This window comes from Felis catus, chromosome B3, assembly GCF_018350175.1.
Source record: "Felis catus isolate Fca126 chromosome B3, F.catus_Fca126_mat1.0, whole genome shotgun sequence".
Classification (NCBI taxonomy): domain Eukaryota; kingdom Metazoa; phylum Chordata; class Mammalia; order Carnivora; family Felidae; genus Felis; species Felis catus.
In genome coordinates this window covers 86162502-86179617 of record NC_058373.1, presented here as the reverse complement: position 1 = coordinate 86179617, position 17116 = coordinate 86162502, and the positions used below count along the sequence as shown (strand labels likewise).

Below are 17116 nucleotides of genomic sequence, written 5' to 3'. Positions count from 1 at the left end.
CAAATTATCCAAGTTCAAAGCCATGTAAATAAAATAACTGCCTGTGAATTCCTGGGGCATTGGTGATGGGATGCTTCTTAAAGAGTGTACTTTGTATTTGAAGCATCTGATCTTTGTTATCAGAGGAGCAAACAATAAGGTGCATATGTTGGACACAATCAGAATTAGGGGTCATGTAACCTTTCTGTTTCATAGACCACCATGTTGCTTGTGTCAAATTGTTTTTGTGCAGAGAACCATGGTTTTGTCTGCAATTAATGCATAATAAATGAGACCCAGCCATATATATATAAAAAAAGAAATAAAAGTTTCCTTTAAGCTATATCCTTTAAAAATGTTCCTGGAAGAGGGCCTCTATTCTTTTATTTAAAACAAAACTGGAAATGTGGTAGAAATATTTTTGTAGTAATTTTTTTTTTTACAAATAAGTTTTATTGGCATTCTTTGTTGTCTCTCCCAGTATGAATTAGTTCCTTACATGATTTACTTCTGTTTTCAACGAAGAAGGCTGAAACTAATTTAAATTAAAATAGCCTGCAGTTCTATTAGGATGCATGTGGTACTGTTTCTCACCTTCTATCTTCACTGATGATAATAATATATTTTTTCTTTCACAAATTTTCTGGCATGTTTTAAAAGGACATCTCCACATGTGTTCATAAGCACACATTTGTACACACACGAGGGACAGAGGCACTCACAAATTGTGAGGGCATAATCTATTATTGCCACAGATTCTCTATAATGCATCGCAACCAAGTAATGCTCTCAGCATTTTATGTAATGAGGTGGTGGATACAGATGGGTGCTCTTGAAAACCATGTCCCTGATTCTGAAAAAGAATCAACTAATATGATTGTATTTTTAAGTATCATAAGTAGTAATAAGAGATGTACCTTAAGGGTTTTTTTTGTTTTGTTTTTTGTTTTTTTAAAGAAGACTTGAATTGTTGTATTTAGTTCCTAATGGTTTGGAAGTCTCAAGAATTATAAGAAAATGTAAGATTATGCTTCCAGATCTTTTTCTGCCATAAAATTTCTTCATGGCCTTCTTATGTCTTTTATTCTTAGGTCTTTTACATGGGATGTACATTTTAGGTGTCAATAAAAAGTCAATGCCTATGCAATACATTTTTTCAATTGAGGACCACCTTTTTGTAACTAAACAGGCAAATAAATTACACTGAATATTAACATCTGGAAGCATTTTTTCCAGGCAGGTTACTAAATTGGTTTAAATCAATTAACACAATTAAGTTACATTTAAATTTTGATACTAAATGATTTCAGTATAGCTATATGATGCAGTTATACAAAATGTATTAATATGAAAGAATGCTCTCAAAACTGAGAGAGCAGAATATACAGTTGACCTTTGAACAACACAGGTTTGAGCTACTAAGATCCACTTATGTCTGAATTTTTTTGATAAATATAGTACAGTACTGTAAATGTATTTTCTCTTCTTTATGATTTTCTTTTTTTTTTTCTTTTTTAAAATTTTTTTTTCAACGTTTTTTTATTTATTTTTGGGACAGAGAGAGACAGAGCATGAACGGGGGAGGGGCAGAGAGAGAGGGAGACACAGAATCGGAAACAGGCTCCAGGCTCTGAGCCATCAGCCCAGAGCCTGACGCGGGACTCGAACTCACGGACCGCGAGATCGTGACCTGGCTGAAGTCGGAGGCTTAACCGACTGCGCCACCCAGGCGCCCCTATGATTTTCTTAATAACATTTTCTTTTTCCTAGCTTACTTTACTGTAAGAACATAGTACAGGGGTACCTGGGTGGCTGAGTTGGTTGAGTGACTCTTGATTTCTGCTCAGATCATGATCTCACGGTTTTGGGAGTTTGAGCCCTGCATCAAGCTCTGTGCTAGCAGCTCGGAGTCTGCTTGGGATTCTCTCTCTCTCTCTCTCTCCCTCTCTCTCTCTCTCTCTCTCTTCCTCTTCCTCTTCCTCTGCCCCTCCCCAACTTGCACTATCTCTGTCCCTGTCAAAATAAATAAGTAAACTTAAGAGAGAAAATAGTACATAATACATATACAAAATATCTGCTAATTGACTGTTCATGTTATTGGTGAGGTTTTCCAATCAACAGTGGGCTATTAGTAGTTAAGATTTGAGAAATAAAAAGTTATACATGGATTTTTGACTGTATGCGAGGGTTGACACTTCTATTCCTTGTGTTGTTCAAGGCTCAACTCTATAACACTTTCTAAAACATTCATTTAATGAAAATCTACTGCAAGTAAATCATACCTTAATTTCTTATAGTGCTTTTTTAGTTTAAGAAACACTTTACTACACATTATTTCATTTGGCCCACAGAGAACTCTGTGAATTATCTCTCCTACATTATAAACAAAGAAAGCACTTTCAAAGAAAGCATGACCAAAAAATGTCTCCCCTTCCTTAGGCTTCTCTCCTCTATTCCAATTACCACACGGCTATCAGAGTGACCTTTCTCCTGTGGAAAATCCTTTGAGGACTCCCCATTGCCGGTATGTTCATGTCTACAATGTGGTGGCTTATGAGCCCTTTATACTCCTGTGCCTACCCACGTTCAAACTCGAGGGCTGGAGATTTCTTCTGTAAGGCACCAAATAGCAAATATTTTAACTTTATATGCCAAAATTACTTAACTATTGCTATAGCATGCAAGCAGTTATAGGTAATATTTAAACAAATGAGAATGACTGTGTTCCACTAGGACTTTATTTTCAAAAACAGGTGCTCAGCCAGATTTGGCCTGCATGTCAGTTTGCCAACCACTAGTTATATATAGTCTTTTAGAATGTGGGAAGAAACTGTCAGAAGTCCTATTCATATATTTTTAATCCCATCCTTCTTTAATTTTAATTATATTTAACTATATTTCATATCATTTATAATTATATTCACTATGCTTTACATGTATTCCAAGCACATACTTAGTTTAGTTTTTTACTGATAGGATTTGTATTTGATAAAGTTGAGAGATTAACTCTCTGCTCCACCAACCCACACCCAAGCTTCTGGTAATTCTCTAGACATACCAGACTATTTCCTGCTTCTGTGCCTTTGTTCATGCTTTCCTTTCATGTATTTAGCACTCCTTTTGCTTGTTATTACTTCTTGCATCTCAGACCTTCCTCTCTCAGATTGCTTTCCTTGAAGTATGTCCTTTTGAAATTTTTTTAGTTAGGGTCTACTGGAAGAAAAATCTCTTTCTTTGCCTCAAAACATCTTTATAACAAAGATACTTTGGCTGGGTATAGAATTCTAGGCTGCCATTTTTCTCTCAGCACATTGAAATTGTAATTCCACTGTCTTTTGGCTTTCATTGTTGTTTTTGTCAGCTGTCAAACTGCTGCTATGCAAGTAATCTGTCCTTTTTTTCCCTCTAGCTTTTTTCATTTGTTTTTGGTGTAATGCAGTTTTACTATGCTGTTTCTTTATGTGCATTTCATTTTATTTGCCTGCTGAAGATTCATTGTGATTTATGAATTTGTTTTGGTGTCTTCTTTCAGTTCTAAAAAATGTTAGTCATTACTTCAGATTTTGTCCCTGTTCCTGCCTCATTATTTTTCTCCTCTTCTCCTGGAACTCTAGTTAAACATAGTTAGCCTTCATTCTTCAGCTTATATATCCTAACCTCTCTTCTATATTTCCGTATTTCTCCACTATGCTGCATTCTGAATAATTTCTTCTTCCCTATTTTCTAGTGTACTAATTTTACCCTCATCTATGTCTAGATTGATGTTGAATCCATTCATTGAGGTTATCTTTTAGCCTTTCTATTTGGAAATAACTTCAAACATTTAGAACTTATGGATAAGTTGAAAAAATAAAAACAGTACAAAGAATACTTGCATATTCTTTGCCCAGATATACCTATTATCAAAATTGCACTCCATCTGCTTTATCATTTGTGCTCTCTCCCTTTCTATGTATAACTTTATATACATACATAAATTGTATGTAGTAATTTATATATATATGTATGTAGTAATTTGTATATATATAAAAATGTATGTAGTATATATATATATATGTATATATATTACACACACACACATATATATTTGTATATATGTAAATAACTTTTTTCTGAAGATTTTGTGGGTAAATGATGTACATCATGGTCCTTTACCCCTGAGTACTTTAATGTTTATTTCTGAAGAATAAGGTTATCTTCATGTAATTACAGTAAAGTTATCAATTTCAATAAATTTTTATGGGATGAATTTAAATCTAACAATTAGAAAGTATTGGTACAGTGCTTTTATCTAATATCCTGCCAAATTCAATTTTTCAGTTGACTCAGTAATGTCTTTTATAGCATTTTTTTCTCCTCCAGTACAGTATCTACATTTAGTTGTCATGTCTCATAAAACTCTTTTAATCTGGAACATTTCTATAGTTTTCTTTGTTTATTTATTACCTATACATCCTGGAAGACCATAGCCTTCATACTCGACTTTTAAAATTGGAATATTCCTAACTTGGGGTCTGATGTTTCCTCATGATTAGATCCAACTTACACATTCTTGGCAGAATTCTGCATCAATGATGCTGTTTCCTTCTTAGAGTATCTCATCTGGAGATGGTGATATTAATTTTGATCAATCAATTTATCCAATTTCTCTTCTGTTTAATTACTTTTTTTTTTTCTTCTCTTGCAACTAACAAGCAAGTTTATGGGGTAACACTTTAAGTCATACAAATTTCTTTCTCCTGGGAGGGGGAAATTGGGAATTTGTCAGTTGGTATAAAGTTTCAGTTACTTAAGATGAGTAAGTTCTAAAGATCCGCTGTACCACATTGTGCCTACAGCTAACAATATTGTATTGTAAAATTTTGTGAAGAGGGTAAATCTCATGTTAAGTGTTTTTGCCTCAATAAAAAATATTCTATGTATATAGAAGATAACAAAATCAGGTAAAATAGGTTAACTGTACATGCAAAAACAAATAGACAAAGACAATAAACTCAAATATCCTGCTTCTCATAAAATTGTCCCCCTAGATTTGTCATTCAGTGATGATTCCTGTCTGCTCTAATCTTTAATTGTTGCAAAAACTATTTGTTTAAAATTAATTTCATTTTTCAATTTCAGAAGATCTATTTGATTCCTTTTCAAATTTTCTAAGGGTACATTTTGATATTTTCCTTTTCCTTTTAAATTTTATCCCATTTTTTTCTTTATTTCTTTAAATATGCTAAGAATAACTGTTTTATAATATATGTCTAATGATTTGATATCTTAAGCCTTTAAAGATCTTCTGCATTTCACTGTTTCTGCTGGTTCTTGCTTCATGGTACCTTTTTTCCAGTGATGTGAATTTGGTCTTCAGATTCACTCAAAGGCCATTATAGTTACAGTTTCTCAGGGACTATTCCTGCTAATCTGCTCAGCAAATGACACATTTTCTTACAGTCCTCTGGGGTGGGTAGAGGATAGGATAGAGTGAGTTTACTTTTAGATCACCCTTTCCCTGAGACTGTTGCCCTTTGGAGAAAGAGTTTAATGTAGGAATCTTTTCAGTTTGTCTTCCCACCTTACAGGACCTGAGCTTTAATTTTGTTTTCTCTCACCCTGAGAAGTCTACAAATGAAAACTCAAGGTTACCTAACAGACAGATGTCCTGGAACGAAAACAATTGCAGAGCCCTGCTCACCTCCCTAAGCTACTGCTTCACTTAGATTTTAGCCTCGTTGTTCCATAATTTCTTCTCAGCTTTTTAATGTTTTTAAGATGTTTTTGTACATTATCCAGTATTGTTGTTTGCATTGAGAAGAGTAGTCTGAATAACCTGGGCTTCCATATTCCCCCATGCTATAATCTCTACATTTAGTGTTTTTCTCTACCTGCTCTGTCTCTCAAATACCCACTTAGCTTTCATATCTCAGTTAAAGTGTCACCTCCTCTATAAAGACTTTCCTGAACAAATCCCACCCCCAAGGTACAATAGGTTATTCTCTTTTTCTACTTTTCCCCAGTAAATATATTGCTTTGTTACATGGTTGGCTTGTTTTGTGTTTCTGTCTCTCCCTTCCAAAAAGACCATAAGTTCCTGGAGAGTAGATACCATACCTTACTCATTTTTTGTATCCTTAGAACCCAGTATTATGGATGGTATGTAATAGGCCCATAACATATGTTTGTCGGATGAAAATGAAAACAGATCCAACTTTCCAATGGACTGTACTCTTTGAGAGCTGATGTGTCTTATTTGCCTTTGTGTTTTCAGTGCTTAGTGCAGTGGCTGCCATGTAGTAGTAGTCTAATAACTATTTGTTCTTGATGGAACTTTTTTGTCAACATGGAATTGAGCTAGGCTAAGGGACAGAGTGACTAGTGCAGTATATAGGTCAGGGGACACACCAGATTAATTCACAGAATGGGGTGTTGGTGATGGTGGTAGCAATGGTGGTAGAATTACTGTGAGTCCTGAAGGGATGCTCTCTGGTTTGCCTAGCCAAACAGAAGCAAATTTGGAATTTGGGGGATTTATCATTCACAGCTGTTCAAAGATATAGGCTAGAGAAGAGGATCCAGATAGAAGGAATAATTGAACCAGCTGCAGCATTAGAAAAGGTATATGGTATCACTCAGTGGTAAAATTGGAGGTGTTTCAGGAAAGGTCTTCTTTAGTTTGCATTCTGGTCATAAGATTTGATTGTTGTATGGGACTGTTGTGTGCTTTGAGCAATACTTAGGCTGCTCTTTAGGGCAAATGAACTTTTTGGGTTAGCTATTACAACGAGGACTAAATCTTTTGGACAGAGGTTTTACTTCCACCAGGTAGGCTTTTAAGACTTCAGAATTTGGCTCCTTCTTGCTTTACTCACCTGACTTCCCCTTTTCAATAAATGCCAATCAAGTTGAAGTGTCCCCAAATTCACAGTAATTGCTGCTCTTGGGTCTCCCTCCAAAACACGTCCCCCAATTTGTGCTTTTGTTGTAACGTTTCCAGCTGTAATGATTCCAGTATGCCTTTTGCTGTGTCTACTCAAGAGTTCAAGGCCCAACTACAATTCCACCTCTGCTAAGATATCTTCTCTATTACTCTAGGCCATTGACCAAACTCCATAGATTATCTGAACCCTCAACATTGTGCATTTAATTATATTCAATTTTGACATGCTCCTTAATTATTTTCTAAGGGTTACTTCTCTGTCCCAGTATTGACTGTTGGCTTCCTAAAGACTATTGTGTTCACCCTGGTGGGCCATTGATCTAGTTGTGGTACTGGTTATACACTTAAGAAATACTTGTCGACTTGCTGAGTCTAGACAGAGAGCATCCCCACACCTCATAAATTATCCTTTTCCAAATGTGATAAAATCTCAGAGAATTCTAGAAGTTGGAATAAATTAGGGTCCTTTTGTTTTGTTTTGTAATCTTTGTTTTATACACGTATGAGAGGAGATCATGTGGTTTGCCCAACTTCAGGCATTTAGAGATTTAAGTCTGGGAGTGGCACAGCCAGAAATACAATCTAAGCATGATGGCTGCAGTTTAGGATTTATTCTTCTCATGACTCTTCTGCAAGAACACAGGCACAGCATCATTTACCCTATACTAGGTAATGTACCATGGGGATGTGGTGTTGGTTTCCTTTCCTGACTTCCAATGCCTATAGAATTTGGTTTAAATCAACACATTGGTGTAAGTTATACCAATTGGATTTGTTTAATCCATATGTAGTTAAAACTAAAGAATCACCAAAACAAAGTATTTCATTACTTCTGTTCTGTTTATAGGTTCTTTTCAGTGTTTTATTTAGACTGTCACAGCTACTCTGTACATAGGAAAGCCTATCAGTGGATTATTGTACATCGGGTTTCTACAGGGGGGCCATGCTGTTCGGACCATTTTCCCATGGAAAGGTCTGCCAGCCCTTGCAGTGCCCTGGTGCTTTAAGTCTTCTTTTGGAGGTGGCCTTCCCTTAGGCGGTCATTCTGAAGAGCCTTTCAAGAACCTGAAATGTTGCCATTGGAGCGTTTCCCAGAAGGAAATTGAACCACAATTTTTTGAAGTGCAGAGAACTCTCTACCAGGAGTATGTCATGTGTCTAGACATACTCTGATGTGTTTTTCATTACAATAATGCAATAACATGGGCTACACCAAATGCTAGGCTAAATTCATGAAGACTGTTTTCTTGTCCATGTCTTTCACTACATTCAGTGACAAGGACACTCAGAACTATGAGCTACCTATGTGTAGCATCTGCTGTGTTTTCTTTTCCTTCTAATCTCTTTATACTTAATTTTTCTTTCCATATTTTATTTTTGTTCCTCACTTTTCTGAGTAGAAAAATAGCTGTTTATCAATTCTACTATATTTCTCAGCTGATTAGAGAGAAAAAAAAATCCCGAGCTGACTAATAGAGAGCCAGGGAATTACAAATAAATCAGCAGTTACATAAGGGAGGGAATGAAATTTAACTAAGGAAATTGGGATCTCTGCTGCCATGAAGAAAATAAATGAGACAACGTAGAATCATTATAAGAAGACTGGGTGGTCTACAAGAAAGAGGGCAGATTGTACAAACTGACATTTGAGGAATCAGCCCAAATGTTGTTGCTTGGGACGGGTGCTGTTCATTGGTGTCATAGCAAAATGTGCTTTATTTGTGGAACAGTTGAGGAGCCCTGGCAGACAGGAGAGACTCTGAAATATAGGAGGGCTTAACCTCCTTGTCTCTGAGGTGTGCTTCCTATTTAGAATGGAAAGTTCAGGGACCCTTACCAGTAGAAGCTCCCTGGAATCCCAGCTGGACTGTCTTTGTTCCAGCAGGGATCAGAGCACACCTGCAGAGAAGAGGGCTTTCTCTTTCCAGCCGCCTGCATTCACTTCCTTGAGTGTACCGTGGTTCCAAGGATGGCCACCACCCACTACCAGCTTCAGTGAGAAGCTACAGTAAGAAGTAATGGCTCTAGTAGGCAAAACTCCTGCATTAGGCTGCTCTTTGTGGTTTTGTTTTCTGGTACCATTGTCTTAACCCACTGAACTTCCTGGTTTCTGGGCTCTCTCCTGCTTTCACCTCCAGAATCCTTTGCTTTTCCTCACCTTGTCTAACTTGCTGAATTCTACTCTCTGTTTTTACTTCTGACCACAAGTAATCATGTTTGCCCATGTAATTGTTTCCTGTTTTCTAAATGTTGGGGAACTTGGAGCCTGTCTTCCAAGGCTGCAAACTGGTGGGTCGTGGGCCAAATCTGACCTGCAGCTATGTTTTGCTTGCCACATCTAGGGTTTATTTACATTGTGTGTGTGCTTTTAACTGAATCAATTGCTAATATTTTAAAAATTGGAAGATTTCACATTAAAGTCTGGATTTCTGATGTCCCGTGAAAAATTGAGATTTGGCAACCAATGCCTGGAACAGTGTTATCAGTCTCTCTTTTTAGTTCTTTGTAGTTTGCACCATATCCTATTTTTTCTCATGGTTATTACTTTTAAAAATATGTAGTAGAGTTAAGAGAGAAATGAAGTATTACTTTTATCCCAGTATTTGTAAATGTTTTCCTAACAAGATATCCTTCAGTCCCATTAGCTGCCTGATCCCCTTCAAAGCACTTCAGTTTATAACTAATACTTAGACCTCGCTGGTATGGCTCTGGCTAGGTGTTGCCCAAATTTGGATCCAGACTGTTTCTTGGTGCTCCTCTAGTTTTTATACCCACTCCACCAATGTCCTCTCCTGGCCATCTCAGACTAGCTAATGGCCATATCTTGGGATGGCAGTATTGGAAGATGGCATTTCAGATGCCGGATTGCATCTACACAGGACCATATTTGTACTTGTCTATTCTATGAAGAATTCCATTATAGAAGATGATGCTTGCAGGTGTGCCTTTGTGGTCATTTTCTCCCAGTAGTGAACACAAAAAAAATCTATTCCTCACTTTTTGTTTTTTCGCTTGCTTGCTTGTTTCAGTTAATCTCTCCCAAATGGAATTATCGCTATTTTTAAAAGTACAGTTCTACTTTATATAACTCCATGTGTTATCTGGAGGCCCACTCTAGAAACAACATGCTTTTTCTCAGAAGGAGAGGGAGAATAATCTGAGGATATATGTCACAGTAAGATATTAACATATTAATATAACATTAAAAGTAACATGTTAAAAGGTGCTATCTCATGATAATTAACCAATGCATAGTAGTTGATAGTACAGACTCTGGAGCCAGACTCTTTGGATTCATATTCTTACTCTGTCACTGTCTAGTTGAATGTAACCACAGACAAGTTACTGAAACTTTGGACTCGTGTTTCTTCATCTATAAAATGCTGATAGTGACATTTAATACTTCATGCGATTGGTATAAGGGTTAAAGCTGTTATTTATAAAGTGCCTGCCACTTAGTGAATACTCTGTAAATGTTGGCTATTACTGCTGTTTCAGTGTCTCCTATGTGGTAGGCTCTTGTGTTAGATACACAGATAAATAAGGCATGATTCTTACCCTGAAGAAATTCATGAATTAACATATGAGAAGATAATTATAATAGTATGAGCATAACCGCAGATGCAGTCAAGTTAGAATAGTGACCAGGGTGGAAGGGGCTCTTATCTGGAGAGATCATGGAAAGCTTCAAGGAAATGTTTAACCTTTTTTGAGAGAAGACTGCTTGAGACAGTAATTTGAAGGAGAGGTAGGGGGTCACCGCTAGTTCAGATACCATTCACATTTATCTGATCCAAGAGTGTAAGACCAAGCAAGACTCTCAGGAGCAGAACAACAACTGGTGCCAGTTTGTACATTTCTCTGAGTGGAAAAGCATTGGTCTCCCAGAATAATTACCAGCTTCAGTAGAACTTGACTGCAAATGTGACAGGCCCTGAAAAGATCTTGCTGTGGCCTTTAAGCCCTAGTGTCCCCAAATCCAGTCAGGACTTCAGATATTGTTACTGTGTATATCAAAGCAACATCCATCTAGACCTGATAATGTTCCTTCCTACTGGTGACAGTGGAATCCATGTACCCCAAAAACGGAAGAGGCCTTAGATATCATCTGGTTTCCATTATCTGGTTCAATCCCTTCATTTTATAGCTGAGAACATTAAAATTCATGGGGGAAAAGTAACATTTATAAAATTATTGACTATCATATCTGACAGGCCTGGACCCAGGGAAATATTGAGAAGCCTTTATGATTTCATATTATTTCATAGAAGTGATATAAAACAAAGATTGCCACTAAAGGTCTACTTTAACAAAGCATACATAAGTTAGTCAAATAACTTGTATCTTCATGAACTTAAAGTCTACCAAAAAGTTAGAATCACCCTGATGGTAGTTGAGATGTAAAGACTTTCTTTGTTAGGTAGTATAGATTTATGTTTTTCATCATTAAATTTCTAGCATTTAATAAATATTTGCAGAGTTGATTTTAAAAGATTTGATTGAATTGTTTGAGTATTTTAGTAAGTATGGAGAATAATGTGCCATTGATATGCTTCACTCATTCTCCAAATTATTTAATAAAATTTTGAAAGTTTTGGTTGAATAGACTGTAATTCTACTGTGATTTGAGTCTGGGAAAGCTCTGGCTATAGGATCTCAGGAACACATTCCAAATTCAAATTGCACGGATATGATCATTGCTGCATGGGTAGAAAGCTGTTCATATGCCAAATATAAAAATGCAGACCATTCCAGGCACTATGAGGTTTGGCTAAAGGTTGACTGATTATCTGAGTTCTCAATGTTAATTTGTTAAGATGTTAGTGTTCTAGGTCATAACATTCATCTGTTGTTAAAATGAAAATATGCTCAAAATACTGAAGGCAGCATCCACAGACAAGACAGAGCTAAAAATCCAGGAATAAAAGATTGTACCAAGGGAAAGCTTTTATTTATTTTTTTAATGTTTATTTTTGAGAGAGATAGAGAGAGGATGAGAATGAGAATGAGTGGGGAAAGGGCAGAGAGAAAGGGAGACACAGAATCTGAAGCAGGCTCCAGGCTCTGAGCTGTCAGCCCAGAGCCTGACACAGGGCTCAAACCCACGGAACCCTGAGATCATGATCTGAACCAAAGTCAGAGGTCAACGGACTGAGCCACCCAGGTGCCCCAGGAAAGCTTTTAGTTGAATGTAAACTCAAGTTAGCATAATAAAATGAAAAGTGACAGCAGTGTAATTCATCAGTAGAGAAAAAAGGAGAGTAAGATTGGGTTTACTTCTAATTGCACATAAGTATTCACCAGAATGAATTAATGCTATAAGCCTTTTATTTTTAAATAATTGCTATATTATTGTTGCTAAATGTTGTTGATTTAAACTGGAAGAATTTCACAAGATTTTCAGATCCAGTAACTTTTTGGTTGAGGATATGAAAAGGGACTAGAAAAACCAAAGGAAATTGCACAGTTCACCATTTATAACTATATTTGTTCTTTTTATAGCTGAACTTGCTAAAATTTTCCTAACTTAAATTTATCATAAAATTGATTGGCCAGAGGAAAAATACACTATATAGAAGACAAGGAACTCAGGACCCACCTGGAATACCACTTTACGTTCCAACTGTCATTGTATCACAGATGAAAGCAAAACAAAATTGTTTCCAAAAAAATGAGCTGGGGTGAGGAATGTCAAGACTGCAAAAGCTAAAAATAGTTAGGGAAAGGCTGTGAGTAAAGAAAGGTTATTGTAGCCAAGTACACATATTTGAAAGTTCTAAACCCAAATAGGAGAGAGTGATACTGCATTACTTTAACTATCATGGTAAAAATTTAGAGGAGGACTTACATTAAATTTCAAGTAAAAAATAAGAAATTGACATCTACAATGACATTTGACTTTCTCTTGAGATGTGGTTTACCAGAAATCCGATTCTCAGTGTGTGGAAATTTATTTAACTTTAAGCTTCCAGGGAAGGACAATGAGAAGATTTTAAAAGTGTTTCCAGTCTTTATGGACCCAGGATTAAAATCATTACCATGTCCAGATAAAGATTTTTAGAAGTTTATTTGGGGGAGAGAGAAGCCTGATGGTCTGGAAAGGTGTGATGGTTATAGATGAACGCTTGCCCCTTGTATGTAAAAATAAATAATCCCTTAGTGTTGACCTGGTTACAGACTCCAAGTCTGTAGTTGGAGGTCAGTGCACAGCAGGGTGGCCAGAATGTAAGGAAGAAAACTGCAGCAGGTCCATCGTGTGTGAACCTGACGGGAAAGGGTATGAGTCATTTCACAGACTTTAGAGAATGTGTAAATTATGAAAGGGTGTGTGTGTGTGTGTGTGTGTGTGTGTGTGTGTGTGTGTGTGTGTGTGTCATTTTATGGGTGTACAGATTGAGTATACTATTTTATAGAATTTATAATACTTGTGAAGTTTCACAGTGTCTTCTCTTAGGCCATTACCTAATCTTTTAAAGATTGGAGTGAGATAGGAATCTTTGCCTCTGGTCTACAACTCTGGATGTCATTCACATGTCTGGTGCGTTGATGGGGATGTTTGAAAGGCGAGGCGAGGCTGGGAATGTCACCTGGAGATCCTTCCTAACCCTTGACTGTCCAGCAGAAAGGTCTCAGAGTAGTTAGATTTCCACGTATGGCAGATCAGATCTACTAGAAAGAATGTTTCAAAAGGGCCAGGTGGAAGCTTCAAGTCTTCAAAGTTTTAAGAATTTACAGAATTCTACTGTATTCTTTGGTCAAGCAAGCCACTAAAGGAAGCCCAGATTCAAAGGGAAGGAAACAAGATTTCAGTGGAATGAGCAGTGAATAACTTCTGGCTACATATAACCTACTTCAGGTTGCCCTCTGTCACAAAGTGTTTACAGTCCTATATTACTACTAAGTGCAAAATATAGTTTTCTCCTTCTCAATTCTCCCAAACTCTAATCTCATTATGGCATCTTCCTAATGTGTAATACTCATCTACTATCGACTGAATGTTTGTGGCTTCCCGGAGTTCATATGTTGAAATCCTAACCCCAATGTGACGGTATTAGGAGGTGGAGCCTTTGGGAGGTAATTAGGTCATGAGGGTGGAGCCCTCATGAATGAGATTAGTGCCTTTATAAGAAGAGACACTAGAGAACTTGTGTCCTCTCTTTTTGCTATCTGCCATGTGACGACAGAGAGAAGATGGCCATCTCTGCAAACCATGAAGTGGGTTCTCACCAGAACCAGATTTGTCAGCATCTTGATCTTGGACTTCCTAGCCTCCAAAGTTGTGAGAAATAAATGTTTGCTATCTAAGCCACCCAGTCTTTGGTAGTTTGTTGTAACAGCCTGAACCAAGACATCATCTAAATCAGATCCAGATGCTAATGAGTTCCCTGGGTGTGATTTCTCAGGTCTAGTATTCTCTAGCAATGTTCCTTTTGATCTGAAGGTCTGTAAATCGGAAACAAGTTTATCCATCACCCAGCCCCCCCACCCCCGCCATACACTTAACATATAGTGGTGAAAAGGCATAAGATGTCTACAGTATATATTTCCATTCCCAAAGGGGTAAAACAGGAGGCACATAGCTATGAAAGTTTTATACCAATTTGGCTTTCTAACTGGGAAGACATCACTAATTCCTTGATTAGGGCTCAGTCCTTCTCCCTGGAAATGATTTTCTGTGACTCTTGATATCGTCCTCTGTGCCCCCCTCCTTTTAAATTTTCTTCACATTCTGAGTCATTCTTCCATTTCCTTTCTATGTTTGCAAAGGAATAACCTTCCTAGTCTGATTCCTGCTAGTTGAAGTTTAGGAATAAAATTTCTCTTTTCCTTTTCAGTTGTCTTTGTGTCTTTTAGTCAAAACTAATACAATTTCTTTTAAAAATGTGTGGGCTTCCTGTGTATCAAATTATAATCTACTTAATTTGACAAAACCCACATCTACATTTTATTCCAAAGACATGTCCTTCTCAACCTAGAGCTGAATGACTGGATACTGTTGAATAATAACTTTAAAATGCTTACAAGCCCATTTTTCAGTTGAAAATCTATGAGCCATACCCTTAAGATTCTTGAAGTCTTGGTTATCTATCAGAGAAGATCTATGATTCTTAGACACGCTGCTAGGCATACCCTTAAATGTTTTTGAGTGACATCATCTCTCTGAGATCATGCTTTACTTGTAGGGCGTTGATCTTTGATCTGTCTGTTTCTAAGTGGATACTATTTTGTTGGGAGAGAGTAGAGATGATAAACAGTTTTGTTTAAACATAGAAAGTCCTAGATCTTTTTTTTCCCCTCTAAATTCTGGTAAAAAACTGAACAGTGCTTTTTTTAAGTTTATCTCTCTTCTATTTTCCAAATTTCTGAAGGCCTAAACTTGTCAAGCTTTCTGCCACTATATAAGAGCTCCCCTTTTCCCAAACTCCATTAGCATTTTCCTTATTGCCCTTCAAGTCCTCACCAACAATCTCCCAACTGCTAGTGTCTACTAGTCTCCTTGAGGTTCTTCCAGCTTCTGCTCACTACCCAGTCCTAAAACCAACGTCTCATGTTTTAGATTTTTGTTACTGTAGAGCTCTACTTCCAGGTGTACAAATCTGTTCCAGTTATCTCTTGATGCATAACAAGCTGTCCAAAACTTAGTGGCATAAAACAAAAAACATTTTATTATATTTCATGATTTTGTAGGTCAGGACTTTGGGCAGGGCTTGGATGGGTGATTCTGTCACTGCATGTGGCATCAACTAAGGTCATTCAGTTGATTTGAGAGATGAGATGGTTTTAGAGATCCAAGATATGTTGCTCAAATGTCTGCTGACTTGGTAAGGATGGCTGGAGGTTAGGTTCCATTGCAGCTGTCAACTAGAACTGTCTTATAGGGACAGCTCAGGTCTCCCCAAAAGAGCGTTCTAAGGGGACCAGATGGAAGTTGCAAGGCTTATTATGATCTAGGTTTTGAAGGCCCAAAATGTTACTTCCACTTTGTTCTATTGCTTAGGCAAGTCCCTAAAGCCAGCCCGTATCAAACAAAGGGAATTAGATTTCACGTTTCAATGAAAAGAATAACAAAGAATTTGTGGTCATCTTTAATCTACCACACTTATTATTCTAAGGTGACCTTTTTTTAAAAAAAGGATCATCATCAATTTGTGGATTTAAATATATTTGATGTGCTTCAGTCCACTGCAGGTATTATTTTTTAATTGATCCTCAAATTTTCTTTCCTTTGGCTAATATGAGCCTCCTCAAGTTGACTTCTGAATCCTTTAGACCTGACCCTAACAGCATTTGATCGCTTCCTTGTTATGTAGTATGGCAAAATGTTTCAGGCTTCCTTTTGCACATTTTTTCCATAACGCTAATCCACTCTAGGATTAGGCCATTTATTCAAGAAGCCCCAGTATCTTTTAGTGGGAAATAGTATTTTAAGACCACCAAAAGGATTGTGAAAACAATTAAGGAAATTATTTTTGCACATGCTTTCCCCATTTCCTTTCCCCATTTCCTTCATTTAAAAAAAATAGTTGTTCTGTATCTATATTGTCAAAGCATATAGCCATTACATACATTTTAACCTTCCCTTTTAACTCTTATTTGATCCTAGTTCTAAAAATAAATATAAAGATATTTAACTATACAAATATTTCACTATATAATTTTAATGCCACGAGAGGAGGCGAGTTCAGGAGTCTCCTTTGTTGCCATCTTGAACCAGAATTCCCAGAAGTCTTTTATTAAGTGTTTATGTTTATTAATGATTTTACTGATTGGTTTTGGAAATTTGAATAACAAATTGTTTCTGATGAATACTTAATTTGAAACAGCACAAAAAACAAGCATGGAAAAATAAAAACATTTTGTAAAGAAGCAAGATATTTAACATTTAAAAGGGAAATTCTAAAACATTAGTTTCAAAATCTGTGTGCCATAATCCCTGTGCCCTTCCCCTGAAGAATCAGAGTCAGGGGGGTAGAGTGGGTAGATCCTGTTAGACTCTTTAGGTTTAAAACACTCTTCAGGTGATTTGGGTGCTTTGCCATGTTTGAAACCACAGGCCCAAAGTTCATAATATCAATCTTCAATAATTGATAACTCCCATCTCTGTATCAAGTAATATAATCAAAACCACATTTCTTTAATTCTTCATTTAAATGCTTTAAAAGCCCCATACTTTAGTGTTGGGAATTCAGTTTTTATCATAGTAAGTGAAAT

General features: G+C 36.7%; 1 protein-coding gene and 1 long non-coding RNA gene across 6 annotated transcripts in view; both read left to right on the top strand.

Annotated features, from left to right (window-relative positions):
• SLC25A21 (solute carrier family 25 member 21) overlaps positions 1-17116 on the top strand; it is a 492785-nt gene that overhangs the window by 90887 nt on the left and 384782 nt on the right. The gene's annotated exons all lie outside the window — the stretch shown is intronic.
• The window catches only part of LOC123386053, a 30339-nt gene that overhangs the window by 10558 nt on the left and 2665 nt on the right, over positions 1-17116 (top strand). Inside the window, exon 3 of the long non-coding RNA XR_006599540.1 lies at positions 2419-2503. This is a non-coding gene — a long non-coding RNA (uncharacterized LOC123386053). The remainder of the gene's footprint in view (positions 1-2418; positions 2504-17116) is intronic.